Source organism: Chiloscyllium punctatum, chromosome 45 (genome assembly GCF_047496795.1).
Source record: "Chiloscyllium punctatum isolate Juve2018m chromosome 45, sChiPun1.3, whole genome shotgun sequence".
Classification (NCBI taxonomy): domain Eukaryota; kingdom Metazoa; phylum Chordata; class Chondrichthyes; order Orectolobiformes; family Hemiscylliidae; genus Chiloscyllium; species Chiloscyllium punctatum.
The window spans coordinates 51,735,610-51,749,911 of NC_092783.1; the positions used below are offsets into that span (position 1 = coordinate 51,735,610).

The window sequence follows — 14,302 nt, forward strand, 5'->3', positions numbered from 1 at the left end:
TCTGTATCTCCTCCTGTCTGTAGGAGAACACTTCAGGGGTGGGGTGAGTCTTTGATTTGGCAGCCTTGCTGCAGCAATAATGGACAAATGGAGTCCATGGCTGGAAGGTTGGCTACTGTGATATTCTGGGCTGTGCACTCTATCTTCTGTAGTTTCTTAGTCCTGGGCAAAGCAGTTGCCAAACCAGGCTGTTAAGCACCTGGCTAGTATGTTTCATGGTGCATCTTTATTTAAAAATTGAGGTTTTTGTGTTGAACTTCCCAAGTCATCTGAGGAAGAGGCATTATTGTGCCCTCCTGACTGTCACATTTGAATTCCAGAACAGCTTATTGCCATTCCTAGAACTTGGTACTACCAACCCCCCACAACCTTCATTCTGTTGGTTTTTTTTGGTAGATGCATTCTCCTCTTCCTGAAGTCAAATATCAGTTTTTGATGACATTGAGACAGGTTGTTAACATTGCACCACAACACCAAGCACACTTTTTTTTTCTCCTTTCTCATTCTGACTGCTCATTGCTGATGACACCTAGGACTGAAACTTGTAGATAGTTTGGTTGGAATTTTGCTACTTAGTTACAGGTATTCAGGAAGTACAGTAGGTGGCTGAGAATGCAAGGGGGCCTTCAGTGATGAGGGTTACTGTGGAGGAGGTACAGTTGTCAATCTTCGCTGCTGCCTCAGCACCAGGAAGCTGAGAATACAGTTGTGCAGGGCAGAGCCAAGACCTAGATCTCAATTTTGAGATCAGTCTGGACAGGACCGTGAAGAAGTCATAAATTTTAGTGGTGCTGGAAAAGCAGCATCGGAAGAGCAGGAAAATTGACATTTCGGGCAAAAGTCCTCCATCAGGAATGAAGGCTGTGAGTCTCTGGAGTGGAGAGATTGAGGTGGGGCTGGGGAGAAGGTAGCCCCAGACCACAATAGGTGGGGATGAAGGTGATAGGACAGCAAGTCTGTTTCAGGACATAGTTGAAGAGCTTCAGGCCTGAGATGACCTGGGGGTTGCAGTGAGAGACTCAGATTCTTGTAGAGAGAGGAGGAGTACTTCAAAGTAGGCTTCCTTGCAAGAGGATTCAGTTAGGTTAAAATCAACTGGGAGAAGTGAGGACTGCAGATGCTGGAATCCATCTAGATTAGTGGTGCTGGAAAAGCACAGCAGGTAAAGCTGTAGTCAATGAGCAGGAGTCTGACATGGGTATCCTTGCCCTGATGATCCAGGGATGAGTGGAGGGTTAGGGAAATGGCATCTGCTATAGATCTGTTTTACATTAGTAGTCAATTGTAAGGATTGAATTAATACTTTTTTTACAGTACTTTAACATTACAAGTTAGTTTGCAGAATTAGTCTTGTTACATTCACAAGAACATTAACTATTTTTCTTTCACCAGGTGAAGGCAGTGCTGGTAATTAAGTGTCAAACATTTTAGCTGTGGGTCTGGAGTGTCTCATAGGCCAGTCAGGTAAGGACAGCAGATTTCCTTCCCTGATAGACATCAATCTGGTTCTCAAATGTCTCCAACAATCAACAATGGATTCATCTTTAGACTCTTAATTCCAGTTTTTTTTTAAACTGAATCCAAGTTCTATCATCTGCAGTTCCTCAGTCTCGGTCTCTGCACTAACAGTCCAGTGATTTGATATCTCTAAGCCTTTGCCTTTCCCCCTTCTACTACTTTTGTTTGCTTCTCTGCCACTTTAATGGAAACTTCTGAAGTTTGTGGATCATTGAATATAGCCTGGAAACTGAAGGTAGATGTGCACTTGCAAGCCCAATAAATACTTGCAAACCTAGTGTATCCCTCTACTAGTAGTATTGCATTATGAATTCAAAACAACATTGACTTTGCTTTGTTGATTCAACTAAAACTTAGATCTGAGAACAACAGATGTTTGGATCAGAAAGTCCAGTACAGCAGTGAGTCTCGTGTCAACTGCATTCATGTACTTTGGAATTTTGGTTAGGTGTCGTTCTTGTGATTTTTTGAAGAGTTTTGGGCTTGGAGCAGTTAATTTTTTAAAAATTATCCCAACTTAATGAAGGTGGTACTTTTTATATTAAGTCTGACATGGTATCATGCAGGCAAAAGGGAGGACCACAGATGCTGGAAACTAGTTTTTCGATCAGTGCTGGAAAAGCACAGCAGGTCAGGCAGCATCCTGCGCCTATGGTATCATACCAAGTGCTGAATGTCAATGGGGAATGCAATGTGAAGCATCAGCTTGTTAATGTTCAAACTAATTGGTTTGGATACTGGGAGCTGAAAATGTGTTGCTGGAAAAGCACAGCAGGTCAGGCAGCAGTCAAGGAACAGGAGAATTGACATTTCAGGCATAAGCCCTCCCTTTTGTGTTTTTGGGGATCGGGGAAGCAAAAATCATAGAGGGAGTGGGTGGTGTCCCGAATGTAGGTGGGGAGTTCTTGGACTAAGGGGGACAGGACCGTGTCAGGGTATGCAGAGATGAGTTCGGTGTTTCAGCCTGCTCCTGCCCCAATGGATCGGCTGGGGCAGTCCGGTTTGTGGATTTTGGGCAGGAGGTAGAAACAGGTGGTGCAGGGTTGTGAGACTGAGGTTGGAGGCAGTGGATGGGAGATCCCCTGAAGTGATGAGGTTATGGATGGTCTGGGAGGTGGGTTCATGGTCAAGGGGGCAGGAGGTGGTGTCCGTGAGCTGGGGTTTAGCCTCAGTGGTGTAAAGGTTGGTGCGCCAAACTATTGCGTCTCCCTTGTCTGCTGGTTTGATAGGGAGGTTGGGGTTGGAACAGGGAGTGGAGGGCTGCACGTTCCGAGGGTGAGAGGTTGGAGTGGGTGAAGTTGAGGCGGTTAATGTCGCGGCGGCAGTTGGCTATGAAGAGATCAAGGGCGGGTAAGAGGCCAGCACGGGGTGTCCAGGTGGATGGGGTGTGTTGGAGGTGGGAGAAGGGGTTGTCCCTTCTCTTCCCCCCCCCGATAAGAAAATTGATTCTTGTATAAGCATTAGTAACATGGAAAAATTTCTCTTTCCTGGTTTGGTTTCTAGTGGTTTTGCAGCAGTAGGGTTTCACTTTATTGAAAATGTAAATTTTGTTCCTGTACTTTTTTTTCAGTATGAATTTGAATGCCTGAGTTGATGCTTTTGAGTTTGTAGGCCTGTATCCTGCACCGGAGGTTTCTAATTCAGTCATTGCGGTGTTCTATATGGAAGCAGGCCATTCAGCCTCATGGAGTCCATACTGGGCATCCCACCCCCTCCGTATCCACTCTCTATCCCTGAAACCCTACATTTCAGCTGGCTAATCCACATCCTTTGGATTGAGAGGAAACTGGAGCATCCTGAGACAACTCTAGCAGATGCTGGGAGAATGTCTGTGTGGAGTTTGCATAGTCACTCAAGGATGCATGGAATCAAACCTGGAGCTGAGAGGTGGCAGTGCTAACCACTGTACCTCCCCATTTGTTTAATTATTTCCATTCTTAATTAGTTGCAATATAAATGCACTGGGTGGAAATGCTTTGTGCAGGCTTTTGGCTTCCATGCCTTCTGGATGGCTATTAATTGTTCAGGTTTCAAATGGAATATGGGAGGAAATTGAAGTTTTCATGTACTTTCAATCCATGTACACTAAGTGGGATTAAAAAAAACCTGGCTTAATAAATCGGATTTTAAAATCTGTTCTACATTTTGAATAGATAGCATGAAATATTATTCAAATATAACTGCTCTTCTATTTTTATTCCTCTTTATGCTGCAGAGCCTTTATCTCCTATTCAGAGATGTGGTTTGTGCACACAAGAAATAAAGGGATATGAAGTGTAGTACCCCCAAGATCAACAATGATCATACTAAACAGTGGAGCAAGCTCAACAGGCCATATGATCTACTTGAATTATCCTGTGAGCTGTTCTCTTTTTTTTTTTAAAAAAAACAAATCATGCTTGCAAATATGTGGAAGATTTCAGTAACTAATTCTTGTCCTATGCTGAGACTTTGCACTATATACACATCTGTATAAAACTGCTGGATGAGGAGGTTTGCTATATTTTTGTATGCCATATCAGATGCATTTGGTTTAAACACCTGTCATGGAAAAGTGAACTTATTATGGACTTCATTTAGTGTCAGTGTCAAGTAATCCTAAAATGGAGAATGTGATTGTAGAAAGCACTTATCGTGAATTAGCTGTTCAGTTTGTGATCTAAGTCCAGTTTCATAGTATTTTTTTTAAACTTTTGTTGGTTTGGAAATGATGCCTTTCAACATTAACTTTCGCAGTTTGTGCCAAATACGAGAAGTATGTTGGAAGGACACAAATGGAGTTTGTGATCAGTTTGTAAAGTTTCATTGGTAAAGAATTTATAGGAAACAATTCATATCTTAAAGGGATAATGAAGTTCTCTTGATATTTCACTTGGGCCAAAACTCTACTAAAAACTTACTTGCGCTACAAGCCCTAGACTTTGACATAAACTGAAGGGACAAGTAAAATGTATAAGACCACCTCAATCTTGCAACACCATTTCTAGCATGCAACTATACTGACCCTTAGTGTTTTATTAAACACTACACCTCTGATAACCAAGATGTGGTGATGCTTCTAGCAACAAGAACAGATTTGAGCTGCTGAAATCCAAATGGTGTAATGTCCTTTAAGCTTTGTTTTGAAGCACAAAATGGGACAAGTATAATATGGTTGCTTGTCTTCAATAGAAGGGTGGTAATAGGTGGTAATATATATTTTTTAAGCAGATTTGCTACTATCTTAAATTAAACATTCAAATTTTTCTTGACAATGAATTAAGTGACTTCAAAGTTTAGAATTACTTTGAAAGGTTGATGTTTCTAAACTACTCAGTTCCATAGTGCACTCCTAGGTGCAAAGGATTTATATCAATAACAATGGCATGTCTACTCTAATTTTCAACTTTTTTTTGTCATTCCTTTTACAGGTGAAGGTTTCAACTTTTTTTTTTGTAATCTCAAATGTTGAAATACTGCCTTGGCAAGCCTCCTGCTTTACCACCCTTCATGAACTTAAGGTCATCAGGAACTCACTGTCTAACTTTGAATTTGCACCATCTCATTTGTGTATAATATTGTACTCTGGCTTTGCATTTCCAATTTCTGAATGCTTCTATTTTAATGTTATCCTCACATGCAGTTCCCCTAAGTGGCCTTACTCTTTGCCATCTATGTAACTTTTCCAATCTTAGAACTCTCCATGCCTTTTGGTCCTACTTTGACTCTGACTCTAATTACAATCCAATGAAGCAGCAGTGTTGGTTGTTCTACCATTTTTTTTTTAAAGAGTTTCACAGCATGAAATCAGGGATGCTTTGGTCCAAATGGTCCATACTGACCATATTCCTAAACTGAACTAGTCCCACCTGCCTACACCTGGTCCATAACCCTCAAATTTTTCCTACTCGTGAACTTATCCAAATGTCTCAACATTGTAACTCTCTACCTATATCCACCATTTTCTCTGGCATCTACTCCACACCATTTGTTTTTAAAATAAAAACAAAGTCCCTCCTGTAGTTAAATTTTTTTCTCTCCCCTTTTAATATGACTCCTAATTTTGAACAACTCCACCCTGGGAAAAGACCCTTGTTGTTCATCTTATGATGCCCCTCATAATTTTTGAAACTTGTTTCCTCCAGTCATAAGTCCTAGTCTTTCTAGTGTTTTTTTTCTTTGGTTGTTGTAACTCAAACCCTCTATTCCTGGCAACATCTTGGTAAACTTTTCTGAATCCTCTCCAGTTTAATAATATCCTTTCCTATAACAGGCCAACCAGAACTGCACACAGAACTTCAAAGTTCCAGACAACATGATGTTCAAATTCCTAAATCGAAGGTCTGTGTAAAGAGGGCAAGTGTGCTAAATAGTCTTATGCACTACAAGTAGATGGGGTGGTTATTTCAAAGAATTAGATACCTGAACCCCTAGATATGTTCTACAACACTACCCAGGGCCCTACGTTAACTGTACAAACCCTGAACTTGTTTGTATTACCAAATTGAATACCGTTTATCCAAAATGAATTTCATCTGCCAGTCAGCCTAAAGATCCAATTGATCAAGATCTCCTTGTAATCATAGCCATCACTGTTCACTATACTACCAATTTTGGTGTCATATGCAAACTTATTGACCATGTATTGTAAATTATTTGGATGAGAATATACATAAATGACAAGTCAACCTAGTGCCAATCCCTATGGAACACCACTAGTCACCAGCCTCCAGTCCGAAAAACAACCCTCCACAGTTACCCTACTGTTCCAGCATTCTTACTTTGGATCTATTACCTAGCATTTTACTTTTTGTTAGAATATCAGCCCTGTAATTTAAACTAGCAGTAATTTTGGAAACATTGGCAAAAATTTGAAAATAGAATAGTTCCTATATGTGGGGTAAAAATTTTCAGCTGCCCTACCCTAATCTCAACTATACCCTGTGACAACCGATCATTGGTTTCATGTAGTCCAGTAAGGCAGAAAGCGCTATTTTGTGGCCAAAGCCTAGTTCCCTAGCTGATTCAATAATTTTTTAACAAATATTTATTAGCAAATTTTTTAACTTTACAAACATATAAAATTATTGAAAAATACAATCAACAAGTCTGTATAATAAAGGAAAAAATACAAATTACAGTAGTACTGTCTACTAACCTACCCTATAATACACAACAAACCCTACCACTGCAAAGCAACAACAATAAATAAGGAAATAACTAATAGATTTTTTTAAAAAAGCAAAAGAGAAAACAAATACAAAACAGCTATGCTTAGCACAAAGCTCCTAAACAAAAGAACGGGAGCATTGTGTATGTACCCGTATTAACTCAGGAGTCCCACCTCCAGGACCCAGGGCTCGACAAACCTAACCAACCTGGTTAAACAAACGCCCTAGTTAAGATAGCTGACAACTCTACATCCAAATAACTCAAGTAGGGCTGCTATGTCTTATAAAAATGGTCTGTTGTGTGGTGCACTGTTTGTCAAAAATAAATCCAAGGGAATATGCTCCATAATTTCTACCACCCCAGCAAGCCTGGCGCGTTCTCAGAGACATAATTCATCAGAATATTCTTCCATGCGCAGTATGCAAGCATATTAGATGGTAAATTCAGTGACCCACTAATTTTTAATAAGATGAGCAGATGCCCCATGGAATAAGGGAATCGAGGATTAATGGGATAATGCAGGGAAGTGGATTTGAGCATTATCAGATCAGCCATGATCTCATTGAATTGTTGAGCAGACTTTATAGGTCAGCTGCCTTCTGTTTTGACTACTTACAGTAGGTTCACTGCATTTTTGAGTAAGTTACAGAAAGGATTCTGGGTAGTCCAAGATGGAGGACAGGAAAGTTTTCTGGCTGTAACAGCTGCTCCTTATTTTAGGTGTCGGAGGTGATTTCCTCTAATTCCAGGAGCAGCAATTACTGTTTGATATGCTGTAGCATTGTTTTGGAACTTTTGGAGAAAAAAAAGTCAAAACAACAGCAGTTTTAAAAGGGAGAAGAACAGACAAAGGAAGCACATGGCAAGGTCAGTGCAGGAGAGAGAAAGAAACTGACACCACAATGAACCAATACAGTTACTGCCTTTGCTATTTCAATTCATGTATCGCTGGACATAGGAGTGCGCCTGGGAAAATTAACAGTGAAATTCACATCTGACCTTGGAGGAACTGTTTGGGCAAAGTAACAGCACAGAAACAGATAAGTGAATTGTTTTAAGTGTGGCCTACAGAAAGTCTGCAGTAGTGAGTAGAGCGGGTTCATTCTTGATTATATGTTTTTTTGAGATATATATCTCTTGATTAAACTTAAAATATAAGCTGTAACTATTAATTTAACCTGGGGCAGTGTTTTATAGAGGAATAAGATTGTTATTTTCTGGTTCTGCAGATTGTGAAGGAGCAAAAATGGCCTTTACAGGAGTGATATGCGCTTTGTGCCACATGTGGGAGTTTAAAGAGAGTTTAAGGGTTACTGTGGATTAAATCTGCAATAAATACTGTTGGTTGCAAATCCTATCAGATTGAATGGATCGGTTGGAGAGAGAGTTAGAGGCAGTGAGGAATTTGCAACAGCAACTGTATGTGATGGATGGCAGTCATAGGAAGGGGAGAAAGTCTCAGATACAGTCACATAGATGGGTTAACTCCAGGAAAGGTAAGAGAGGTAGGCAAGTAGTGCAGCAGTCTTCTGTGGCTAACCCCATTTCAAACAAGTATGCTGTTTTGGAAATGTAGGGGGTGATTGATTCACGGGAACATAGCACGAACAGCCAGGTTTCTGGTATTGAGACTGGCTCTAATGCAACGAGGGGTACGTTGGGTTCCAAGAGATTAATTGTGTAAGGGACTCTCTAGTCTGAAGTACAGACAGACGTTTCTGTGGCCAGCAGTGAAAAATCAGAATGGTGTATTGCTTCCCTGGTGTCAGGATCAAGAGAGGGTGCAGAATGTTCTCACATGGGAGAGGAGCCAGCAAGAGGTCATTGTCCACATTGGAACCAACAACATATGAAGGGAAAAGGTTGAGATTCTGAAGGGTGGTTACAGAAAGTTGGGCACGAATTTAAAAAGGAGATCCTCAATAGTGGTAATATCTGGATTATTCCCGGTGCTACGAGCTAGTGAGGGTAGGAATTGGAGGATAGAGCAGGTGAATGTATGGCTGAGGAGCTGGTGTATGGGAGAAAGATTCACATTTTTGGATCATTGGAATCTCTTTTGGGGTAGAAGTGACCTGCTCTTAGGAAACAAGGCAGGGCAGGTGACTGAGGTGTCAGTGGGGGAAGCACTTTGGGGCCAACGACCATAATTCTATTAGATTTAAAATAGTGATGGAATAGGATAGACCAGATCTAAAAATTGAAGTTCTAAATTGCAGAAGGGCCAATTTTGACGGTATTAGGCAAGAACATTCAAAAGGTAATTGGGGGCAGGTAAAGGGACAGCTGGGAAATGGGAGACCTTCAGAAATGAGAATCCAGAGAAAGAATATTCCTGTTAGGATGAAAGCAAATGCTGGTATGTATAGGGAATGCTGATGACTGAAGAAATTGAGGTGAAAATGTGTTGCTAGAAAAGCGCAGCAGGTCAGGCAGCATCCAAAGAGCAGGAGAATCAACGTTTCGGGCATAAGCCCTTCTGGAATGAGGAAAGTGAAGAAATTGAGGGTTTGGTTAAGAAAAAGGAAGCATATGTCAGGTATAGACAGGATAGATCGAGTGAATCCTTAGAGTATAAAGGCAGTAGGAGTTTACTTAAGAGGGAAAACAGGAGGGCAAAAAGTGGACATGAGATAGCTTTGGCAAATAGAATTAAGGAAGTACTGGATGTCTTGAAATGGGTAAAGGTGGATAAATCCCCAGGACCGGAGCAGATGTACTCTAGAGCTCTGTGGGAAGCTAGAGAAGTGATTGCTGGGCCTCTTGCTGAGATATTTGTATCATCGATAGTCACAGGTGAGGTGCCAGAAGACTGAAGGTTAGCTAACGTGGTGCCACTGTTTAAGAAGAGTGGTAAGGACAAGCCAGGGAACTATAGACCAGTGAGCCTGATGTCGGTGGTAGGCAAATTGTTGGAGGGAATCCTGAGGGACAGGATGTACATGTATTTGGAAAGGCAAGGACTGATTAGGGATAGTCAGCATGGCTTTGTGCGTAGAAAATCATGTCTCACAAACTTGATTGAGTTTTTTGAAGAAGTCACGAAGAGGATTGATGAGGGCAGAGTGGTAGATGTGATATATGTGGACTTCAGTAAGGCGTTCGACAAGGTTCCTCATGGGAGACTGGTGAGCAAGGTTAGATCTCACGGAATACAGGGAGAACTAGCCATTTGGATACAGAACTGGTTCAAAGGTAGAAGACAGGTTTGTGGTGGAGAGTTGTCTTTCAGACTGGAGGCCTGTGACCAGTGGAGTGCCACAAGGATCTGTGCTGGGTCCACTACTTTTTGTAATTTACATAAATGATTTGGATGTGAGCATAAGAGGTACAGTTAATAAGTTTGCAGATGACACCAAAATTGAAGGTGTAGTGGACACCGAAGAGGGTTACCTCAGATTACAACAGAATCTTGACCAGATGGGCCAATGGGCTGAGAAGTGGCAGATGAAGTTTAATTCAGATAAATGCGAGGTGCTGCATTTTGGGAAAGCAAATCTTAGCAGGACCTATGTACTTAATGGTAAGGTCCTAGGGAGTGATGCTGAACAAAGAGACCTTGGAGTGCAGGTTCATAGCTCCTTGAAAGTGGAGTCGTAGGTAGATAAGATAGTGAAGAAGGCATTTGGTATGCTTTCTTTTATTGGTCAGAGTATTGAGTACAGGAGTTGGGAGGTCATGTTGCGGCTTTACAGGACATTGCTTAGGCCACTGTTGGAATATTGTGTGCAATTCTGGTCTCCTTCCTATCGGAAAGATGTTGTGAAACTTGAAAAGGTTCAGAAAAGATTTACAAGAATGTTGCCAGGGTTGGTGTATTTGAGCTATAGGGAGAGGCTGAACAGGCTGGGGTTGTTTTCCCTGGAGCGTCGGAGGTTGAGGGGTGACCTTATAGAGGTTTACAAAATTATGAGGGGCATGGATAGGATAAATAGACAAAGTCTTTTCCCTGGGATCGGGGAGTCCAGAACTATCGGGCATAGGTTTAGGGTGAGAGGGAAAAGATATAAAAGGGACCTAAAGGGGCAACTTTTTCACACAGAGGGTGGTACATATATGGAATAAGCTGCCAGAGGAAGTGGTGAAGGCTGGTATAATTGCAACATTTAAAAGGCATTTGGATGGGTATATGAATAGGATGGGTTTGGAGGGATATGAGCCGGGTGCTGGCAGGTGGGACTAGATTGGGTTGAGATATCTGGTTGGCATTGATGGGTTGGACCGAAGGGTCTATTTCCATGCTGTACATCTCTATGACAATTAACTTTATCCCGTGTACCACTTCTGTTTCCTCCTGATAGCCTTTGAACTGTTGTATTCTCTTTCTCATTGCACTTAGGAAAAGGATTTTGCCAGTATCCTAAACCAAATCTCTATCCCAATGACCAGTCTTTTTAAAAGAAAAGCCTTGCGTATAATAGTGCTTTCCACTGTCAGTCAATGCAATACTTCATTAGCTGATAGCCACTGTTATAATTTAGGGTACGTGACACTTAATATGCACACAATGGCAAAGTGACTGGAATTACCTTGTGATGTTGATTTTGAAGGATAAATATTGGATGGGGTCTGTTGGAAATATCCCTGCTGTACTTACCATTATTTCAAAGGGGTTTTTATTTCCACAACAAATACAATACTACTGTTGCTGGAAAACTGAAACAAAAACAGAAAATGCTGGAGAAGCGCAGGTAGAAGCATCTGTGGAGAAAGAATTAGCGGTTTTGAAACTGGTGTGATTCTTACTGCACCACAAGGGGGCCTGGTCTTGACTTAATACAGGCAAGAGGACAGTATCTTTTGATATTCCCTCAGTATTGCATTTCTTTTCCTGCCCTTTTTTTTTGTACTAGTTTCCTGAAGTGGGATTTCAATCTACAGCCTTCCACTGGAAAAGGTGAGTGCTTGCCCTTTTAAGCCACAGCAAAACATTATTTCCCACAACATCACAACCATAAATATATAGTGCAGAAAGAAGCCATTCAGCTCATTTTTCTGCACTGGCCCCTCAAGCAAACAACATTATTACCTGGGAAATATGATGCAGGTTGTTGATCTGGCTTGCTTGAACTTTCCTATACAGTAACAGTTCAATACAGTAACACAAACAGACTTGAAAGTTATAGGTCATGAAAGAAGAGTCAGGAGCAAAGTGGATCCAAAATCAGCTGAGTGATAGGACAGTAATGGTTACTGTATTTTTTTTCCCAAGTGAATGAGGTTGTATTGGAGTTTCTTAGGGACTGGTATTGGGATCCTGACTTTTCCTGATTGTTTATAATCTAAAATGTTTGGTGTTCTTGGAAGAATTTCAAAGTTTGCAGATGACACAATTTGGAATAATCCTCAAACTGAGGATAGTGCAGAACTCCAGAAGATGATAGACGAGTTAGTGGAGTAGGTAAGGAGGTGACAGATGAAGTGTGAGATGCTGTACAGGCAGATGAACGTGGATCTATATGCGCAGAGTCATAGAGCTGTACAGTATGGGAACGGACCCTCAGATGCCTTTTAAATGTTGTAATTGTACCAGCGTCTATCACTTCATCTGGCAATTCTTTCCATACACGCACCACCCTCTGTATGAAAAAGTTGCCCCTTAAGTACCCCCCCCCCCCCCCCAGGGAAAAGACCTTGGTTATTCACCCTATCCATGCCCTTCATGATTTTATAAACTTCCTTTAAAGTCAGCCAACAACCCCTGATGCTCCAGAGAAAATAACCCCAGCCCATTCAGTCTCTCCCTGTGGCTCAAACCCTCCAACCCGAGAAACATTCTTGTAAATCTTTTCTGAACCCTTTCAAGTTTCACAACATTCATCCTATAGCAGGGAGATCAGAATTGCACGCAGTATTCCAAAAGTGACCTTACCAATGTCCAGTTCAGCTGTAAATTGACCTCCCAACTCCTATACTGAATACACTAACAGCTAATGGCAAGCATACCAAATGCTGCTTTCACTATCCTATTTACCTGCACTCCAAGGTCTTTGTTCAGCAACGCTCCCCAGTACCTTACTATTAAGGTGTAAGTCCTCCTTGATTTGCTTTTCCAAATTGCAGCATTTAAATCAAACTCCGTTCATTTGGCACTCCTTGGCCCATTGGCCCACCTGACCAAGATCCTGCAGTACTCTGTCCACTGCACCCCCAATTTAGTGTCATCTGCAAACTTATTAACCATACCTCCTATGTTCACAAACAAATAATTTATAATGACAAAAAGCAATGGGCCCAGCACTGATCCTTGTGGCACACCACTGGTCACAGGCCTCTAATCTGCTAACTACTGAGCCTCTGTGCGTGCCTAGTTCTTCAAAAAACTCAATCAAGTTACTGAGACATGATTTCCCACACACAAAGCCATATTGACTATCCCCACTCAGTCCCCGCCTTTCCAAATACATGTAAATCCTGTCTCTCAGGATTCTTTCCAATAACTTGCCCACCACCGATATCAGGCTCACTGGTTTATAGTTCTGTGGCTTTTCCTAACTACCTTATCATTAAAAGTGGCAGGATAATTAGTGGTATTTCAAGCAGTAAGTAAAGCTTGGCTTTATTCTTGTGTTCTATGCCCCTCTTAAGAAGGTGACGCACTTGTTAGACCTTGGCCAGTGTTGTGTATGGTTCTGAACACCACATTATAGGAAGGATATGAACTTATTGGAAAGGTTTACAAGAATTATTCTAGGGATGAGAACTTCAACTGAAGTTAGATTGAAACAGTTAAGACTGTTCTCTGTGCAGCGAAGAACACGAAAAGGAGATCTGATGAAGGTTTAAAGAAAAATTAGCTGGCTGCATACAGAGCGAGGAAACTGCTCCTTCTTGTTAAATGAACAGATTTGAAGTGATATGCAAAAGCAGCAAAGACGATGGGGAAAATAAAGTATTTACCTAACAAGTAGTTAGGGTACGGAATGCACTGTCCGAACATATGGTACAAGTGGGTTAGGTTGACCAAGTTAAAAATTACACAAACCAGGTTATAGTCCAACAGGTTTATTTGGAAATACTAGCTTTTGGAGCACTGCTCCTTCATAAGGTAGCTCTGAAGCAGGTTCCTAAGACATAGAATATATCGGAAAAGTTCATAGTTGCATGCAACTGAAATGATATATTGAACAAACACAGTTTGCTGTTAAGTCTTTTATCTTTTAGAAAAGCTTTCAGTTCATTAATGTGTAAGTTCAGAACTTCATAAAAGAAGTAACTTAAAAGTTCTGAGATTTTTTATATAAAAGTCACTTTTTCATATTGTAGCAGGAGGTAAAGGGGCAGGACTATGCCTGGTAGGGGGCGCACTGTGGGCAAGTCAATTTCTACACTATAGGTAATCTAATCCAATTGGATTGTGCACTGTGGCCTCATTGTGCCAGGGACAGTGGTTCGATTCCAACCTGGGCTGACTGTGTGGAGTTTGCACATTCTCCCCATGCCCGTGTGGGTTTTCTCCAGGTGCTTTGGTTTCTTCCCACAGTTCAAAGATGTGCACGTTGCGCGAACTGACCATGCTAAATTACTTAAGGTGTTCAGCGATGTGTAGTCTAGGCGCATTAGTCAGGGGTAAATGTAGGGGAATGGATTTGGGTGGGATACTCTTTGGAGGGTCGGTGTGGACTTCCACCTT

At 41.4% G+C, this 14,302-nt stretch overlaps 1 long non-coding RNA gene across 1 annotated transcript in view; it reads right to left on the reverse strand.

Moving 5' to 3' along the window:
- Window positions 1-14,302, reverse strand: part of LOC140467424 (uncharacterized) — a 41,004-nt gene that overhangs the window by 26,157 nt on the left and 545 nt on the right. The gene's annotated exons all lie outside the window — the stretch shown is intronic.